The sequence below is a fragment of the Eurosta solidaginis genome, chromosome 3 (genome assembly GCF_040869045.1).
Source record: "Eurosta solidaginis isolate ZX-2024a chromosome 3, ASM4086904v1, whole genome shotgun sequence".
Lineage (NCBI taxonomy): Eukaryota > Metazoa > Arthropoda > Insecta > Diptera > Tephritidae > Eurosta > Eurosta solidaginis.
The window spans coordinates 135,322,474-135,340,085 of NC_090321.1; positions in this window are offsets into that span (position 1 = coordinate 135,322,474).

The following is a 17,612-nucleotide window of genomic DNA, read 5'->3' on the forward strand; positions in this document are numbered from 1 at the left end:
TAGCTTTTATGAGTTCCGAAAACTCCTTCTCATATTTAAGTAATATCGGCCGGCACAATTTAACTGATGACGGCCGTGGATTTTTCCAATATTCTGAAGTTTCATCTTTTAAACGGAGGAGAACAATAGAAGCCATAAACATATTACCATCTGTAATTGTTCCATCGTCTACATTTATTCTTTGTTTATATACGCTTTGTCCTGATGATCCATCACAGACCCATTTATTTATCAATGCTATGCTTTTTGGCAGTGATCTCAACTTTTCCTCAGAAAAACTTTTCAAGAGTCGCATAGACGTATGATCCAATAAGCTTTGGAGCTCAACTTCAGCTAATACTTCGGTTATTTTGGCTCTTGGAGGAACTGCTTCTTTCTTAGCTTGAGTAATTTGTTTGTATCCAAGGAAAAGATCGGCATTATGTTGCAATAATGACTCACGCAATATATTATATTTATCCTTCGATAACCCGAGATCTATAAACAGCGCCAAAGACTCTTCAGGAGTGTATCTCCTAGGTAGCGCTTTTGGGGATGTGGGAATGCTGTTTTTGATCCTTCTCAGTCGCACTGGACTTGCTGACGCAACTGCTCCTATGATATGAGACTTGCTGTTTTCTTTGTCCTTTTTATATTTAACAGCAAATGCTTCTGAAAGATGAGTCGTGGCGATAGTTCTAGTATAATCTGACAGCTTCCTTTTCCTTGTGTAGGTCGAACATTCTTCTATGGGTTTTGTTGGTCTTCTTCTAGCTCGATTGGTTGATGTGCTAGGCATTTCTTCGCCCAAAAAACATTTACCAGCTAGCCAGCTTTCATGCTTACTTAAAAACCTTGAAGTAAAACGACCGACTGCTTGCCATTTTCTTTGTATTGGAATGTAGAGGAAGCCAATTTTTTCCTTCAAGTCTTCGTTTTCTTTGTTGCATGCTTCATTTGGTAATTCTGTCATAATAGCCTCAACGAACTCCGCTTTTGTCTTTGAATGTTTGAACACCTCAAATAGTTTGGAGTTTTCTAGAGACATTTTAAACTTTTCCATCGAGTATATCTTACTATAATAATATGTGAGCTATTTTTATGTTTATTTAAATAAACAGAATACTTTATTCTATAGATTCCAAAAAACGACTGATTTTGGGCGTTGTATTAAACATTGCTTTATATACTCAAATTATGGAAATGAGTCGCAGGGATATTATTTAGCTTGTAACCGAAAAATTTGATTTTATCAACAAATTCCAACAACAAAAGTACCGTACTAAATTCGCCTCCTTCTTACCTATACCTGCCCAGGCTCGTATTTATACCCAATGTTGCTTCACTTTATTTGATTTAAAAAGAGAAATCACAGCTGGACGCAGGTAGACCTTATGAATTCAGGTAACTGAATATTCAGCAAATACCTACTGTAAATTTCACGAAGATCTTTTTTGTACTTTTTTTATTTTCCATTAAAGTTCGAAAAAGGTCCTAAAAATAGGCTTCTCGAAAAACAGGTAGATCTGACAACTTTTATAAAAAAAAAAAACAAATTGCTTCAATCTAGAATTAAATATCCTTTCGTTATAATACAAGAAAACAGTAGAAGGTCGTTTTATTTAGAGACAAACCAATTTTTAATACAACAAAAATGAACAAAAACCACAAATTTGTCTAAGTGTTAATTAGTCAATTTTGAGCGGCTCTACCTCCTGTTTAATAAGGGTTATATATTCGTAATCCCTGGAAAATTCTATATTAAATACATGTATTAGGTTTATCGAACACCTTCATGAAATTTTTGATTTTTGCCAGGCTTTTCGGACAGAGGCGCCATAGTGCGTCGTAATGGGTTAAAATACATGATTTTTTCTGAAAAAAACATAACTGTTTTTGTGAGCGCAGCGACGATATGTGGCAGTTAGAGACCAATTGTTTGGCTTTTCTCTCCATTTTGGGGAAAAAGTAGTCCTCTAATATTTGTTTTACATTCTCTTGGGCCGCTCGATGTGCCCAATTACGTTCGGCAGCGACAATTTATTGCTGCTCGGTCGGGTCTGTTATGTCGTTGACAAATTTTTCCGTATGTCTGAATTTGACTGTTGGAAAAAGTTCAACCAGTTTGTCCTGAAATTGTGCTAGTGTATGTAAGTCGCAATATATTGCATTAACAACATCTACTTTTACCGCTTCTTGTAGGAGGGTTATTAAATCCTCCTTACTTTTGAACGAGATTTGGTGCCTGGTTTTTTATCAAAAATTATAAACTTTCTTTTTTCCTGCTCTATACCTTCTTCTACTAGTATCTGATTACGAAAGCAGTTCACTGGTTTATGAGTTCTTTCAATCGTATTAGTTGACAAAACTTCGCTATGAATTGTTTCGGTACTCATGTTATTTAGGGCGTTAATGTGTTGCCTAGACAATGCATCCGCGACTACATTCTCTTTATCCGGTTTCTAAATGAGTTTTGCGTTACATTCGTCTATGAAGGCTTTCCATCTTTAAATTTTTGAGTTTGGGTTTCTGTCTGAAACCGCAAAAGAAAGCGGTTGGTGATCTGTATGAACCCTAAGATCTGTTACGCCTTACAGGTAGTTTCTAAGGGTTTTAAGTGCCCAAACGATGGACAACAGCTCTCTTTCGTTTAAGGCAAAATGTTCCTCACTACTGGTCAAAGTATGGGATATCATTGTTATTGGTTTTCCCTCTTGTGACAGGACAGCACCTATTGCGTGCGACGACGCGTCCGTGGTTAAATCGAACGGTTTATTAAAATCAGGTTAGGTTAGTTGTTAGTATTTCCGTTAAGGTAGTGAAGGCTTTTTTCTGTTCCTCAGTCAAATCAATTTTGATTTTTTCGACTTTGACTCAGTAACTCGGCCATATTTACTACTCATTATACTTGAAATTGGCTTCGCTATTTTAGCGAAATCCCTAATGAAACAGCGGTAGTACCCCGCTCAATCCAAAAATGATCTTAGCCCCCTCAGAGTAGTGGGCTCCTGGAAATTTCTAATGGCATCCACTTTATCCGGGCACGTCTTGATTCCGGCCTGTGAAACTAAAAACCCAGGAATTCTACTTCGGCTCTGCAAAATTTTGATTTTTCCGCAGACATTCTCATGTTGGTTTTGTATAAACTTCTTAAAATCACTTCCACATTATCCATATGTTGTTCTTCCTCCTTGGAAAATATAATGACATCGTCCATATAGACAAAACATTTGCTTCCTATGTGTTCTCTCAACACATCGTCTATTGCCCTCTAGAAAATGCTGGGAGCATTCTATAGACCGTATGGCAACCTACAAAATTCATATTTTCCATTTTTTACGGAGAATTCTGTTTTTTCTCTGTCCCTTTCCAGCAGGTTTATCTGATGGAAACCTGATTTCAAATCAAGGGTAGTAAAAAATTTACTTCCACCTAGATTTCATAAAATTCCCGTGATATCCTGGATTTTTATCGCTGATATTTTTTTCGTTAAGTTTTCGAAAATCTATAACCATCCGCTCTTTTTCTTGTCCAGTTTCGTCAAGGCCTTTTTTTTAACCACCCATATGGGATTATTATATGGTGGCCTGTATGGCCGAATGATGCCGTTTGCTAGCAGTTCTTGAATTTCCTTGTATACGAAATGCGAGACGCCTAATGGGTACGGGTATAGCCTTGAATACACGGGGCCTTCGTTTGTAGTGCGAATCGTTGCCACTAGGTTTGTGTTGCATGGTAGTGCTTCGTTAGCGTCTGCAAATACTCCATTTATGCTACCAATAATTTTTGAGAATGCTTCTTCTAGATTTTGTGGGACGTTTTTCGCTTGCAGTCGTAAGTGAAAAACATCTTCGCTAGATACAAATAGTATAATTTCCTTACCAAAATCATGTGTTATTGTGTTTGTTTTTAAATTAATAGACGCATGCACCTTGCTCAATAAGTCAAGACCAATTACACCGTCAAATGAAGTAAGATTAGGTATCCCAAAAATTTTAACCTTGCATTTATGTTTAATGGGATTAACGCCATGAATAGAATTTACTAAAAATTAGTTTTCTACTGCTTTTATTCCTTTCAGTCGTGGAAGGGGCCTGATATAGGACCTTGACGTCCCTGTGTCGACAAGGAGCTTGACTTCTTTCCCTCATATTGAGCTTGAAATCCAAGGAAGGAGGGCCTTTGCCCTTAAAAATTAACCTCATGGGATTCGATGCTGTCGGATGCCTGCTCCGCTTCGTTATTGTTTGTTTCTTCATTTTGCGACTCCCGCTCGTCGTTAAGATGGTTTACGCTTTGCATTTTGGGTCCTGTGTACTATCCTGAGTTCGCTGCACGTTTCCTTGTTGCCTACCGTATTGTTCCTGGTTAGGGTTACTTGCTTGGTTTTTAAATTGGGATATGGAGGGATCTACCTCCATAGGCTCAATGCACCTTTATTTACACCACTCTCATTAGACTATAAAATATTAAATGCAGGTAACATACTAACATGCATATCTACCTTAAACATACATACTTACATACCTACATACAACTCGATACAAAATATGTACCTACACATCTGTGTTAAGCTGTGACTTCTGTGGGAAATGCAATGTTTGCAAATTTGCTGGAATTCAAATTTGTTTGGTTGTGTGTTGTGCACACACCTGTATTAAATCGTGGGACTGGCTGTGTCAGCAATAATTATCAAATGCACATTTGATGAACATTTAGACAATTTTTGTATTAGGGTAGTATATTAGACTGATTTAAATATTTGGCATTAAATTGTTGGCTATTTACACTACATCTCCCTTTTTTCAGAATGCTTATGCATTTGGAGAATGCATGAGCATTCTATTTTTATTTAGTTAAGTATGAATTAATTCTACTTTTGTATTTTGTGTTTGTAGGTTGAAAATTTTCTTATTCTACTAATTTAAGTCTATTTTTGTGTATTAAAATTTTCTTATTATTTATGATATTGCCATTCTCTATGTTACTGAGAAATTTTTGCTTATCCTCATTTCCTATTCTAGATGGGATTTAAGTGTCATTATTTTTACTATCAATATTTTCTCTTTATAGGATATTAGAGTAAAACTATTATTTTCATCGATTTCTTCTACTTTATAGGGTAAAATTAAAATAATTTTTCCTATTGATCTTGTTTTTTTTTTTGTTTTTTTTTTTTTTTGTTTTGTCTACAGGTTATTAATAAAATTATTTTCCTATTGGTATTTTATATTCTACAGGGCCCTATATGTATGTCTACTATCTACCTTTAACCTCTCTAAAAGGCGAGATTTTCCTAGATGAGGCAGGCCAAACTTATATTTATATTTCTAAAAAAATAATGAAGATTAATGATTTAGATTTCCTTACTCTCTACTCCACAGGGCCCTATATATATGCTATCTAACGTATGATCGACTAAATATAGGAGATTTAGTTTTCCTTACTCTGACTATTTCTATTAAACAAATCTTTTGCATTGTTATAAAAACGTATAGGACAGCATGATGGTTACAGTCATCATTGGGTGAAAATTGACATTGATCTAAAAGTGTTATCTTTGAGCGTATGATATACAGTAGATTGGGTAGATTCAGTTGCTGCTAGAGCAGGCATCGGCATTTAGTGGCACAATTGTCCACACTCAATTCACACGTATTCTTATTCTCTTTAGTTTAGTAGTCACTGAGCATTTGGCGCAGCAACATAGATTGTGTGCGTCGCTCGCAATGTTGACGAATGTTATTAGCAAGCAACAAGCAAAGACCGTTTTTTTAATTTTTTCAATGCGCACAAGCGAAAAATATTTAATGTTGACCAACCCTTTTGCGCAAATACAATGGCGCATAATCATAGTCAAAATAAAATAGGTTTTAAATTTAGTTTCAGCTTTTTTGACAGATAGCTCATAGAAAATTATGTCAAAAAGCTGCAACTAAATTTAAAATCTATTTTATTTTGACTATGATTATGCGCCAATTCTAATTTCTAATTTGCCGATGCCTGTGCTAGAGCAAGAAGTAGTTATATAGTGATAAGTGCTTAAACCAATGGGCACAGTGGATGCAAACATTTTTCATATCTTTTCTTATACCATTTTTCATATTCTCCAGCAATATTTTTATTAGATCTTATGTGTCATGCGATTTTCTGGGTGGCCTTCCCAGATGGGATCGTCATGATATTTATGAAGAATTTCTTTAATTTCTGTCGACATTTGTCACATGCATAACTTCTGGGGTTAATGCAAATATTAGATCTTTGAGAACTTGGGTACTTATTTTTTTATTTTTAAATATGCTTACTCGAGTATTCATTATTCTTGACCAATTTGTCTCCTAAGGGACAACTGTCTTTTTCTCTTACAAGTCCTAGATTGCCGGCATTTTTAAGCCTGGTTGAATATTGTCCTAAGTCAGTAACTTCCTCAACAATGTGGTTGCTTTTATTACGCTACAATTTTTCTATCCTTTTAGATGAAAGCGAGCGTGACATGTCTAATTGCAAATTTATTTATTAAGCGCTTTATATATAATAAGTTTCTCTTTGTGACTTTTTATTTTCTTCATTCTGGCTGGTTTTGAAGTTTCTGATCTTGTGGTAACTTTAGGTATTTTGCATATTTCCAATTACGTAAGGTTTTTAGTCAAGCATTATGTTGCGAAAGGTTTGTGGTATAAATCCTCTACTTTGACAGCTACTACTGTGAATTAGCAAATTCTTGAACTTAGACAGTGCTAATGAAGCTGTCTTAATAAATTCTTCTATTGAGTGAGGTATTTTGCAGTGATTCATTTGTAATATTTCCTGTTCTTATCGAAATTGGGTTGAATTTATTGGATTTAGGGTGCTAAATTTGAATATTATATCAATGGCACGATTCCGCAGGATGAAACTGCTAGCCAAACATCTGAAATGTTTGGGTTAATTTTTGGCTCTGGTTCAGCTGGTGGTTTATATTTTAATATTCTATTCTCTGATATTTCAGAGTTTCTTTTTCCTACCTCGTAACCAGCTATGGGGTTAATTTTTGTCCACGAAAACATTTTAAAGAGATGATATGATTGAAAGAGAAAATTAAAGAGAACTTAGAAATGTATTCCTGTTTCTTTGGGGGTGGGGACAAATGCTAATCTATGCTTATTTCTTTGTTTTTTATGTTTATTATATTAAGCATTCCTTATTACTTTTATTATTTTTTCCTTAATTAGTTAGCATTATAAAAGTTATTATTTAAAAGGTTTATTTCTAAAAAATTTGTGTTCTTAAGGGAAAATTTGTTTAATTTAACATTTTTGACATTTTTAAATTTTCTTACAAAATCTTCTGAATTTTTTTTTTCAGATTCATCTTCAGTTAAATACAGTTAATTTTTTTTTTTGTTTAACCATTAAAAATTAATTCTTATGCTATTTTCTTTTTTTTTCATTTTATTTTCTCTTTTTGTATTTTGGTAAAACACCCTAATGTTTACATTGCTGGAAATTTAAATTTAGTTTAACTAATTTGTGGAAAGTTTGGTCAAATTGGCTTTGATTTTGTATGTCCTCTTCTGGGAACATAGCTCAAAAATTAGTAAAAAAAAGTTTTTATAGCAGAAATTTAAATTTTTGCTTGTCAATATGCAGCCGTTAGGTCGCCCGAATATTTTTCCTGCTTAAAAATAATATCTAAATTGTTAAAACTATTTAAAATTAAGCTGATTATACTTATTATGCATACTTATACTTATGCTGCCAGGCCTGTTGTTATACCACCTTATCACCGTTGTCTGGCTGGTTGTTTATTCCGAATGTGGTTCATTTGTTCCTTCCAAGGTAATATCAATATTTTTACTGGTCATATCCACTGCTCCTGCATCATTTCGATAATAAAGCCCGTAAATTATCATAAAAATTGCTAAATGGCATCATTTTTGAGTGCTCCAAATTGGTCAAATCCACTGCTCCTGCATCAGTTCGATTATAAAATTTGCTAAATGGCGTCATTTTTGAGTTCCCCAAATTTAATTCATCGAAAACATCATTTGCTTCCTTTACAAGGCTTAGGCTGTAATTAGCCAGTAAAATCCTTGCCAGATATGAAATTAGGCTGAAAATTCAGCCAGTAGAATCATAGGCAGGATCGCCATATAAAAGATTAAATGCAGGTAAATGAGTTTTGACATCAGTGAGCGAATTCTGAATGTCTCTTTATTGAAATATTTCAGCTTATTTATATTAAATTATTCTAAACATATTCTTACATACATATTTACATTTAAGCATACATACTTACATGCATATCTACCTTAAGCATACATACTTACATACCTACATACAATTCGATACAAAATATGTACACATCTGTGTTGAGCTGTGACTTCTGTGGGAAATGCAATGTTTTGCAAAATTTGCTGGAATTCAAATTTGTATATTAAATCGTGTGACTGGCTTTATCAGCAATAATTATCAAACGCATATTTGATGAACATTTACACTATTTTTGTATCAGGGTAGCATATTAGACTAATGTAAATATTTGGCATTAAATTGTTGGCTGTTTACACTACAAGACATTATTGTCTTATTTGCTAACAAAGTTAGCTTCTTTTTTACTTTATCATAGAATTCTAGGCATGTCATTGATCCCTGTCTCAGGGTGGATAATTCCTGCTCGATTGAGTATATCGGCCGTTTGTCCGCGTAAGTAAAGTCCATTTGGGAGATTATAGCGCTAAACTTAAGCACTGTGTTAAAAGAAGAAAGTACTGCGTCGGCAGCACCTCTCACTTTGTTCCTAATAATAGTAACAGCTTGGGAGTGGCGTTCAATGCCATCGTACCTACTAAATAATTCGTAGGCATTCTGGGTGGCTTCCCGCCAAGACACGTACGTGCTTTGATGCTCAAAAAATTCCGGAAGGGATTTTATTGCGTTTAGTGCAATGTCGCAAGTAGTTAGGGGGTTAATTGTTACCCTACTATATTTATCTACCTTAGGTTTGTTTATTGCTACCTTATTCTGCAAAGCAAGTACCTTCCTGTCAAACTCCGTTTTCTGTTCGGCTAAAGCTCTCCTGATTTCTGCTCTCTATCTCGCTAACTTGTTCTGTATTCATTGTATTCTGTCTGTTTGCTGCTAAATTTAAATACTTAAAGAGGTCCTCTAACACCTTAGTCATCTAACATTCAAAATTTTCTTATAAAATTTCCACAAAGGACACATGGGTTTGTTTAGCATCTTTTGTTTATTATTTATTTATTATTCTTTTCTCAATTTCGGTTTTGCACTTTCACTAAATTCTTTAAGGGCACTTCACTTACCTCCTCATACTTAGGTGTTATCTTAGCCTATGTTAATTCTTGACTTTCCTCTTTGCTTTGTAACGATTCTTGTTTTCTACTGCTTCCGGTGTTGCTTGCTACTCTTCAGTCTGCTTCATTGACTTCTTATTCACCAGGTTGGTTGTTTCAATTTCTGCTTATCAAGCGTAATTTGTTATTTACTATTTGTCCATTAGGATCAAAATGATTAAAGTTTTCCAGCCCCACGTTGGGCACCAGTAAGTTTTTAATGCATTTGTGTGCTTTATTGAGCTACATTTAGAACTGAATCTTACTAGGTACCCTTACTCTCCACATAGCCCACGACATCGCGTAACGGCGCTTCTGCTCTGCTGGCGGCTAGCGACGTTGACACAATCGTCGCGCTAACGAAGTTTACCTGATGATATTGTAATAGGTGCTTTTGCTGATGCGTCTAAACATTATGAAAATAAGTGTGGCGCTTGTGATGTTGTCATAGCGCAATGATCACAGTCGATAGCAATAGCTATTAGTGATGGTACGATATTTCACTATCAGTAATTGCATCGCCACGAATGAAAAATATCTATAGCTGTATATTCTCGCACGGTGCGTGGTAGCACGGAGAATATATGTATATATATGGAAAAAGGAATAAAAAGGAAAATATTTATATAAGTAATAATTACAATAATTAGTTTATTTTGTATTAATTTAGTACAATATTTTACCTTTGGTATGTGGCGTGACAGCAGCAGCGACTTTCTTCCTCCGTGGTTGAAAAAGAACAGCAAACAAGAAAATAATCTCCATTGTGTCGGACCGGAGATCGTGCCGCGGTTTTCCAAGGGATATTTGTTATCCGATGGAAAACTCAGTTACCCGTGTTATGCTGCTTATATGTGTGAGCGACAATATGAGGTTGTATGCATGCGTGTTAGCAATACATGACAGTGTATTTATGTAAATACATATGTGCAACTAGACGAATTATGCATTGGGGTGGCCGTGTAAAATAGATATAAATATTTGGGTTCTGACCTAAACATGCCGGCCCCCTTGCGGTAAGCAACATCTGTGGGAGGAATTCATGCTTCAGCTGTCACGCACAGAAGTACTTAAAAACTAGATTTAATTTTTTGTTTATTTTGAACAATATGTGCTAGCTGATCGCGCCCGTACTTGATCGATAATAGAGGCCGCTGTGGGAAGAAAAGAAGCAATATATTAAGCTGAAAACAAGAACGGGTTACAATTCAACGCACTTTATTAGTATAAACCTCCCTTGGATTTCGAGTTTTTCGTAGTCTGGACGAAGAGGACATGTCTCCGTTCCAGATTTCGACTATTGTAAGATTATTTTCCATCTGGACAAAGAGGCCAAGTCTCCGTTTCAGATTTTAACTTTATGAGATTTAAGGTTATATCCAGACGGAAAGGACGGGTCTCCGTGCCAGATTGGATTTATTTTGTTATTTTTGGTTTTAATTTTAATAAAATGTTTATTTTAAAATTAATATTGGTTGGGTGGCGAACGCTTCAATACTTTTCAGTTATTTCGTCAAATTATATTGACCCTCTAACATGCCTATATGTGGCTGGCAACTCCACTTTCTGTGCTAAGGCCGAAAACTTGTAATTTGGACTACGACCGAAAAATTTGTTATTTCGAATATGATAGAAAGTTTGTGCTTTATTTTTATTTTGTGACTACTTTTGTCACAAGATTTTTGTGACTACTTTTGTCACAAGATTCCTGCCACCCAAGAAAAGTTTTGAATTTCAGGCTAGTTTTTGTAGTATTCGACAAAAACTCTTGCTAGATAATTTTTAATTGCAAGTCAGTCTTAACTTTTCGCGTTTTTTCCTATTCCTTTTGCCATTCGTGGGTATTTTTCAAAAAAGATTCAGTAAAATATTCATGAAACATTTGATTTTGAATATTGATGAAAGAAAAACAATTGGTTCCTGTGATGCGCCTCGGGAACACGCATACTGAAAATTGGTGTTCATTTGTTTTGTTGATATGGCATCACCACACGGCGAAATTGAAGTGTTAAGTGAAAGAGAATGAAAGAATGACAAATGGAAGAAAAAGAATGTCATTACATAATAAACATGATGATGGTAAGTAAAAAAGTTGTAAAATTGTATAATTTGTGTTAAATTAATCAATTTAATAACTTCTTGTCTTCTTTTCATTCCAGATTATGCAAATTAATATGAAGTCCTTGTGCAGTACACATAACTGCACGCCGGAGTATTGGTGCACCCCAAAAATAATGGTTTTAGAGGTTTTGCCAATCAACGAAGAAGGTGACCATCAAAATAGAAGACATGCCAATTACGTCCCGGACTAGAGTAAGATGCATTTAAGTGTTCCTTTTTATAGTTTTTGGGGCTAAAAAAGCCTGAAATGATCGCAAAAGCGATAAGTTGGTTTTATGCGAAGCTAATTGCAATTTTGTTGTGCTTTTGCTTGTCTCAAATACCTCACAAAAAATGTTGAGTTATTATGAGAAATAAGAGAAAGCACTTAAACTAAAAAAAAAATGTTATTATTGGAAAAAAGAAATGTACTGATTACAAATATGGATTTTATTTATTTCCATTAACGTAGTAAATGAAAATCTGTATTTTTTCGTTAGTGTGTTGTAAAATTACACTAATTTTTTAATGCAATGGTTAAGAACCATTGTATAAAACGCAATGCAAGGCATTATTTATACTCTTGATTGAGTAGTTTTAATGATATCGTTTGATATCTACTAATTGTTAAAGTCTGCATTATCAACTACAAACCTCACCTGAAGGGTCGCTGGTAGAAGACTCGCTGCAAGCACTCGTTGTGTTTTTTTTTTCCTTTCTTGGACTTTGTTCCATCATACGGATCCGTTAAATGGCATCAGTTCCTTAGAGCCTACAAAAGGGACGAACAGCGATAGACTCGCCCTTATTCTTTTACCAGCGATCCATCAGGTGAGTGTTTGCCAATACATTTGTATTTCATCCTTCTATATTTTTAATAAAGGCCTGTGCGACAGGCTATCATATATATATACATATATACTTCATATCTTTGGATATTTAACTTATCTGTTTGTTGTTGGACAGCTAGGCACAGCTGGTAAGTTTTCCGTTTCATTATCGCGAGTTTCAAGAACCGGCTCCCCATAGGTTCCCCGTTTCCGGAATTCACGAGGAATTCCGGCTTCATTTATCCCCGCTCGAACACTAATTATACCCGCATGCGGATGGGTATAATATGAATTCTTTTTGCGGTTTAGATTTCTTATGTAGTTAGGCCAATTACATTAACTTGACTTAACATGATAAATTAACGTGGTGACGAATTATGCAGGTTGTGTTAACCAAAGCTTTGTCAAGTTATTGTAGTTGGCCTGTTATTTGTCTGAAACAATATTAAACCCTTTTATATTTAGGAACAGATGGCTGAAAAGGATTTTTAAACGGAAGAAAAATAACCCAAATGACTAAATGAATGCATTTTCCTGCGGCTACTGAACCTTTGTACGTGGTAATGTGCTTGTAGTTAGTTTGGTAGTTAGGCTATGTATTTTATATATGTTTTCGCTGGGGATATAGGTTATTTTTTACGGATTTCGTTTTTAGTTTTCATAGATTTGGTATCTGCACCCTGTTGACTTTTGCTTTTTAATTTTGAAATACAAATTTTTATTTTGTACGCCGATATTTAGAAGTGGCATTACCAAAGAAGTGGAATGTCCTGATTTAAGGATCGGTTTGGTCATCGGTGGTTGCCTCTCCACTTGTTCATTGGCTGGTGGAAGTAGAACCAGTTTCGCCAAGGGCCTTGTAATTTGATCTTTTTCAGTCGTGATGTCGACAACTCGTACAAGGTCGTCTGCTCCCGGGTGGAGTTTGACCACTCTTCTAAGTCTCCATTCGTTTGGAGCTACATTGTTGTCTTTCACATTGTTTGCTTTCGGGTGTTTCTATTTAACTCGCTTTCGCATTTCTAAGAGGTATTCTCTTTTCCATCTTTTGCAAAAGGTTTGATGCAAAACTTTTAATTAATGCCACCTATTGACTATGGAGGTAGGATTCTCATTGGAATCTATTTCTGGAGGAGCGAGAAGATGTCCGCCTACCAGGAAATGACCAGGGGTTAAGGGTTCTAAGTCGGTCGATTCGTTCGACGCTGGACTTAATGGTCACGAGTTGAGGCAAGCCTCTATTCGAAAAAGTAGGGTTGTGAATTCCTCAAAGGTATATTTATCCCTACATGCCTCTTTTCGAAAGTGGCTTTTGAAACTTTTTACTCCTGCTTCCCACAGACCTCCCATATGAGGAGAGGCAGTAGGGATGAAATGCCATTGCAGAAGTTGATGAGCATAATTAGACAATACGTTCTCACGCGAAACAGCTATAAATGCCCTAAACTCAGATCTAAGTGATCGTGAGGCTCCGATAAAGTTAGTCCCATTGTCGGAATATATATTTTTCGGCCATCCTCGCCTGGCGATAAATCTGGAAAATGCCGCGAGAAAGGATTGGGTGCTAAGGTCGGTTGTGGCTTCCAAATGTATGGCTTTCGTAGTAAAGCAGACAAACAGACAGACATAACCTTTCGAAATTCGACACCCTCTGCCTCTATAACTTTTTATGTCGAATGGTCCTGCAAAATCTACCCCTGAATTAGTAAATGGTCGGGAAAATGTGGTACGTTCCTTGGGAATGTTACCCATAAGTTGGGTTTGTACACGTTTTTTATAGATTGTGCAGACCTTACAATTGTGAATGATGGATTTTATAATATTTTTAACCCAAGGAATCAAGTATTGGATCCTAACAAGCCTAAACATTAGTTGATTTTCTCCATGTAAAGAGATTTCATGGATAAACTGAACTTAAAGGCGAGAAAATTTGCATGTGTAAGGTAGGATTATTGGATGGCGTTCATTGTATGGTAGGTCTAGAGGCGCGCGGAAGCGACCACCAGTCCTTATAATGCCATACTTGCCTAAGAAATGGTCAAGAGGAAGCACTTCGCTTTTACAATCTACTAGCTTGCCTGACTTCAGATTTTTGTATTCTGTGGGATAAAACTGTTGTTGTGACATCTTAACTAAGCGTTGCGTAGCGATTTCGATTTCATCTGATGAAACCAGATACGACGTTTTATTAAAATTATCTTTTGTCTTTGGATGGGTAGGTTCGAAAATCTATCCAGAATATCAAAATCCGTTTTGGTCATTACTGTATGTGCTTGCACTCGTTTCTCCTCTATGGTTGTATTGTAAGATATATCTTGTGTAGTCCATTTTGAAATGTTTTCTTGTAACCAAGAAGGTCCCTGCCACCACAAGGAATTATTGACCAGTTCATGTGCTGGGAGTCCTCTGCTAGCCATATCGGCTGGATTTGATCCCGAATCCACATGACTCCAATTATCCTTTCCGGCCTTTTCGACGAATTTCGTGATACGGTGTGCTAAGAAAGCTGACCACGAACCATCCTAATGGGTCGAACAGTTTAGCGATTGCCGATAAGATCGCTCTCTTGGTTAAAGTGTCGCAATTTTCCATTGGTTTTGCGATGAAGTAAAACTCATCATTATATACATTCCACCTGATTCCCAGTGCCTTTACTGAATTTGCGTCTTCGAATTCCAGGAAATCTTTGTTAAGGAGATGTTGTTTAGGGATATCTTAATGGAAAGCCGGCTGATTGCAATGCTTGAGATATTTGATCTCTGGCAGAAATTGCTGATTGGATGCAGTGTCCACCAGCAAGAATATCATCCACATACATGTATTCTCTTAGTATTGTGGATGCAATTGGAAAGACGTCTTCGACGTCCTCTGCCAATTGTAAAAGTGTCCTTGCTAGATAAGGAGCACAGTTAACTCCGAATGTCACAGTCTTTAGTTCGTAAAGACTGATAGGGCTTTCAGAGCTAGTACGGAATATTATGCGCTGGTATTTGGTTTGGTTCGGATGTACCATAATTTGTCGGTACATTTTCTCAATATCGCTGTTGAAGACGTATTTGTATAGTCTCCAGTGAAGAATGAGAATCGTCAAGTCCGCTCGTAGGGTAGGGCCGTATAAAAACGTCCTTCAGGCTTACTCCGTTTGCAGTCGGACTAGATGCATTAAAAACAACGCGAACTTTCGTGGAGGTACTTTCTTCCTTGATGACGGCGTGATGAGGTAGGAAATAATGGTCAGAGGAGTCTGGTGGCACGATGCTTTTGATCCTTGACATATGTCCTAATTCCTCGTATTCGGTCACAACTCGATTGTACTCCGTTTGTAGGGTAGGATTTTTTGTGAGGCGTGTCTCGCTCCGGAAGAACTGAGAGCAGGCTCTTTTAAGAGATGGTCCTAGAGAGATGTTTGATGGAAATTCCCGTTTAAATGGTAGTGAGACAGTATATTTCCCTGTATATGTATTATCCCTTGTGGCTGTATTTCTATACAATTCCTCGCAGTATTGTTCGTCTGGATTTAGACGTTTGTTTTTTGGGAGTTCTTCGAGCTCCCAGAAGGCGGATAGTTGTTTATCCAATGCTAAGTCACTGTAGTAAGAGACTATTCGGTTTGTTTGCTCTTGAGCATCTGCACGGCCTGTAAGAATCCAGCCGAAGTTTCATGTGCTAAGAGTGTACCAAGCACATCCTTCTGCAATCCGTTCAGAATTATTTGAGGGTAAATGTCCCCTCTGAGAATTAGATCCACTTGCTCATTTACAAAGAATCTTTTATCTGCCAACTCGAGATCTGGGAATGATTGCTTTGTCATCGCGCTGATCTGGCACGTTGGAAGATTCCCTGTTAGTTGAGGCAGGACAAGGACCGTTGCGTTCAAAGAGAATAAGGGGTCAACTAGGGACCGCAACTATATTGAACAAGATTCCTTGATCTGTGCAGAGAATGCGTTGGTAATACCGGAAACTTGAGCGCGAATTTTCTTGGATGGCAGGTTAATTCGACGTTTAAGACTTTCGGTTATGAACGAGCACTCAGAACCAGAGTCAATTAGGCCTCTAGCTGAAAAATTGGTATTATTGTAATTAATGTTGACACGAGCAGTGTCTAGCAGTACACCTGTGGTTGTATGCGCATGACAAGATTGCACATTCGAGACTTGCTTCTCATGGGACTTTGAATTTTGTCTCTCCCTAGCCTGTTTTGATGTTGATGGGGCATCATCATCCGAATGCTTTGCATGCGCTGCTGTCTTTTGTTGAATTTTTTGTATATGTAGGAGCGTATTGTGTCGAGAATGACAAGTGCTGCAGTTGTATGAGCTTGTACATTTCAACACAGTATGTCCAGACGATAAACAATTCAGACAGCTATTATTGCTCTTAATAAAATCGACTCTACGAGCAGGTGAAAATTTAAGGAATTTCGTGCAGTTGCGTAGTTTATGCTCATTTGTGTGACACATTTTACAATTAAATTTCTTTACGCTTGTTTGGAAGCTGCCAACCTTTTTTGTTGGGGTTCAGAAGTTGGTTTTGTAATATGAGGCTTAAAACTTTTTGAAGTCTTATTGCCTCTATGGCCAGACATGTTTTCCAACGCAAGAAATCGGTCAGAAAGAAATTTATTCATGTCCTCCCATTTATCTATCTCTGTCTTGTTCCCCAAAAAATGTTCCCAAAGCGATAGGCTGCTTTCGGGCAATTTTTCAGCACAGAGGTATACAAAGAGGGCGTCCCACAGATCTATTTTATGACCTTTTAATGATGTCATAGAATTATTCAATTTTAATTGTAAATCCTTTATTGATTTACCACAATCAGACTCTATGGGCTTTATGCCGAAGACGGTGTCGAGTTGAGCCTTCACTAAACTACGCTTATTTTCATACCTTTCAGTTAAACTCTTCCAGGCAATATCAAAACCTTCATTAGTAACAGGTGCATTGCTTACAATATCGTTGGCCTCCCCTTGGGGAATGTTGGCCACGACAAATAGTCACCCTTAAACACAGCTGTATCGCACGGAGGAAGACGTATATTGTGTGTTCGGGTGGTTGGAGCTTCAGGCTCCTTGGTGCCTTTGGATAATTGGCAGACAACTTACCCATTGCAGTCAAGCTTCGTACATACGATTGGTAAGACAGTTTATATTTCTTTTTAATTGAAGAAAGTTCTTTTGCTTGTAGCCCCTGAGTTGAGGAGGTAGATTCTTCATATGCAGCCCTTAGCTTTTCCCACATAATTTTAAATTCACCCTGCTGAATACTTATGGAAATTATGGAGTGGTCAGCTGTGGGTTGATCGTTGAAATCCGTTTCGAATTCCAAGATCGCTTCTGCTTTTTGTATGAAGGATTCCATTTTTGTATAT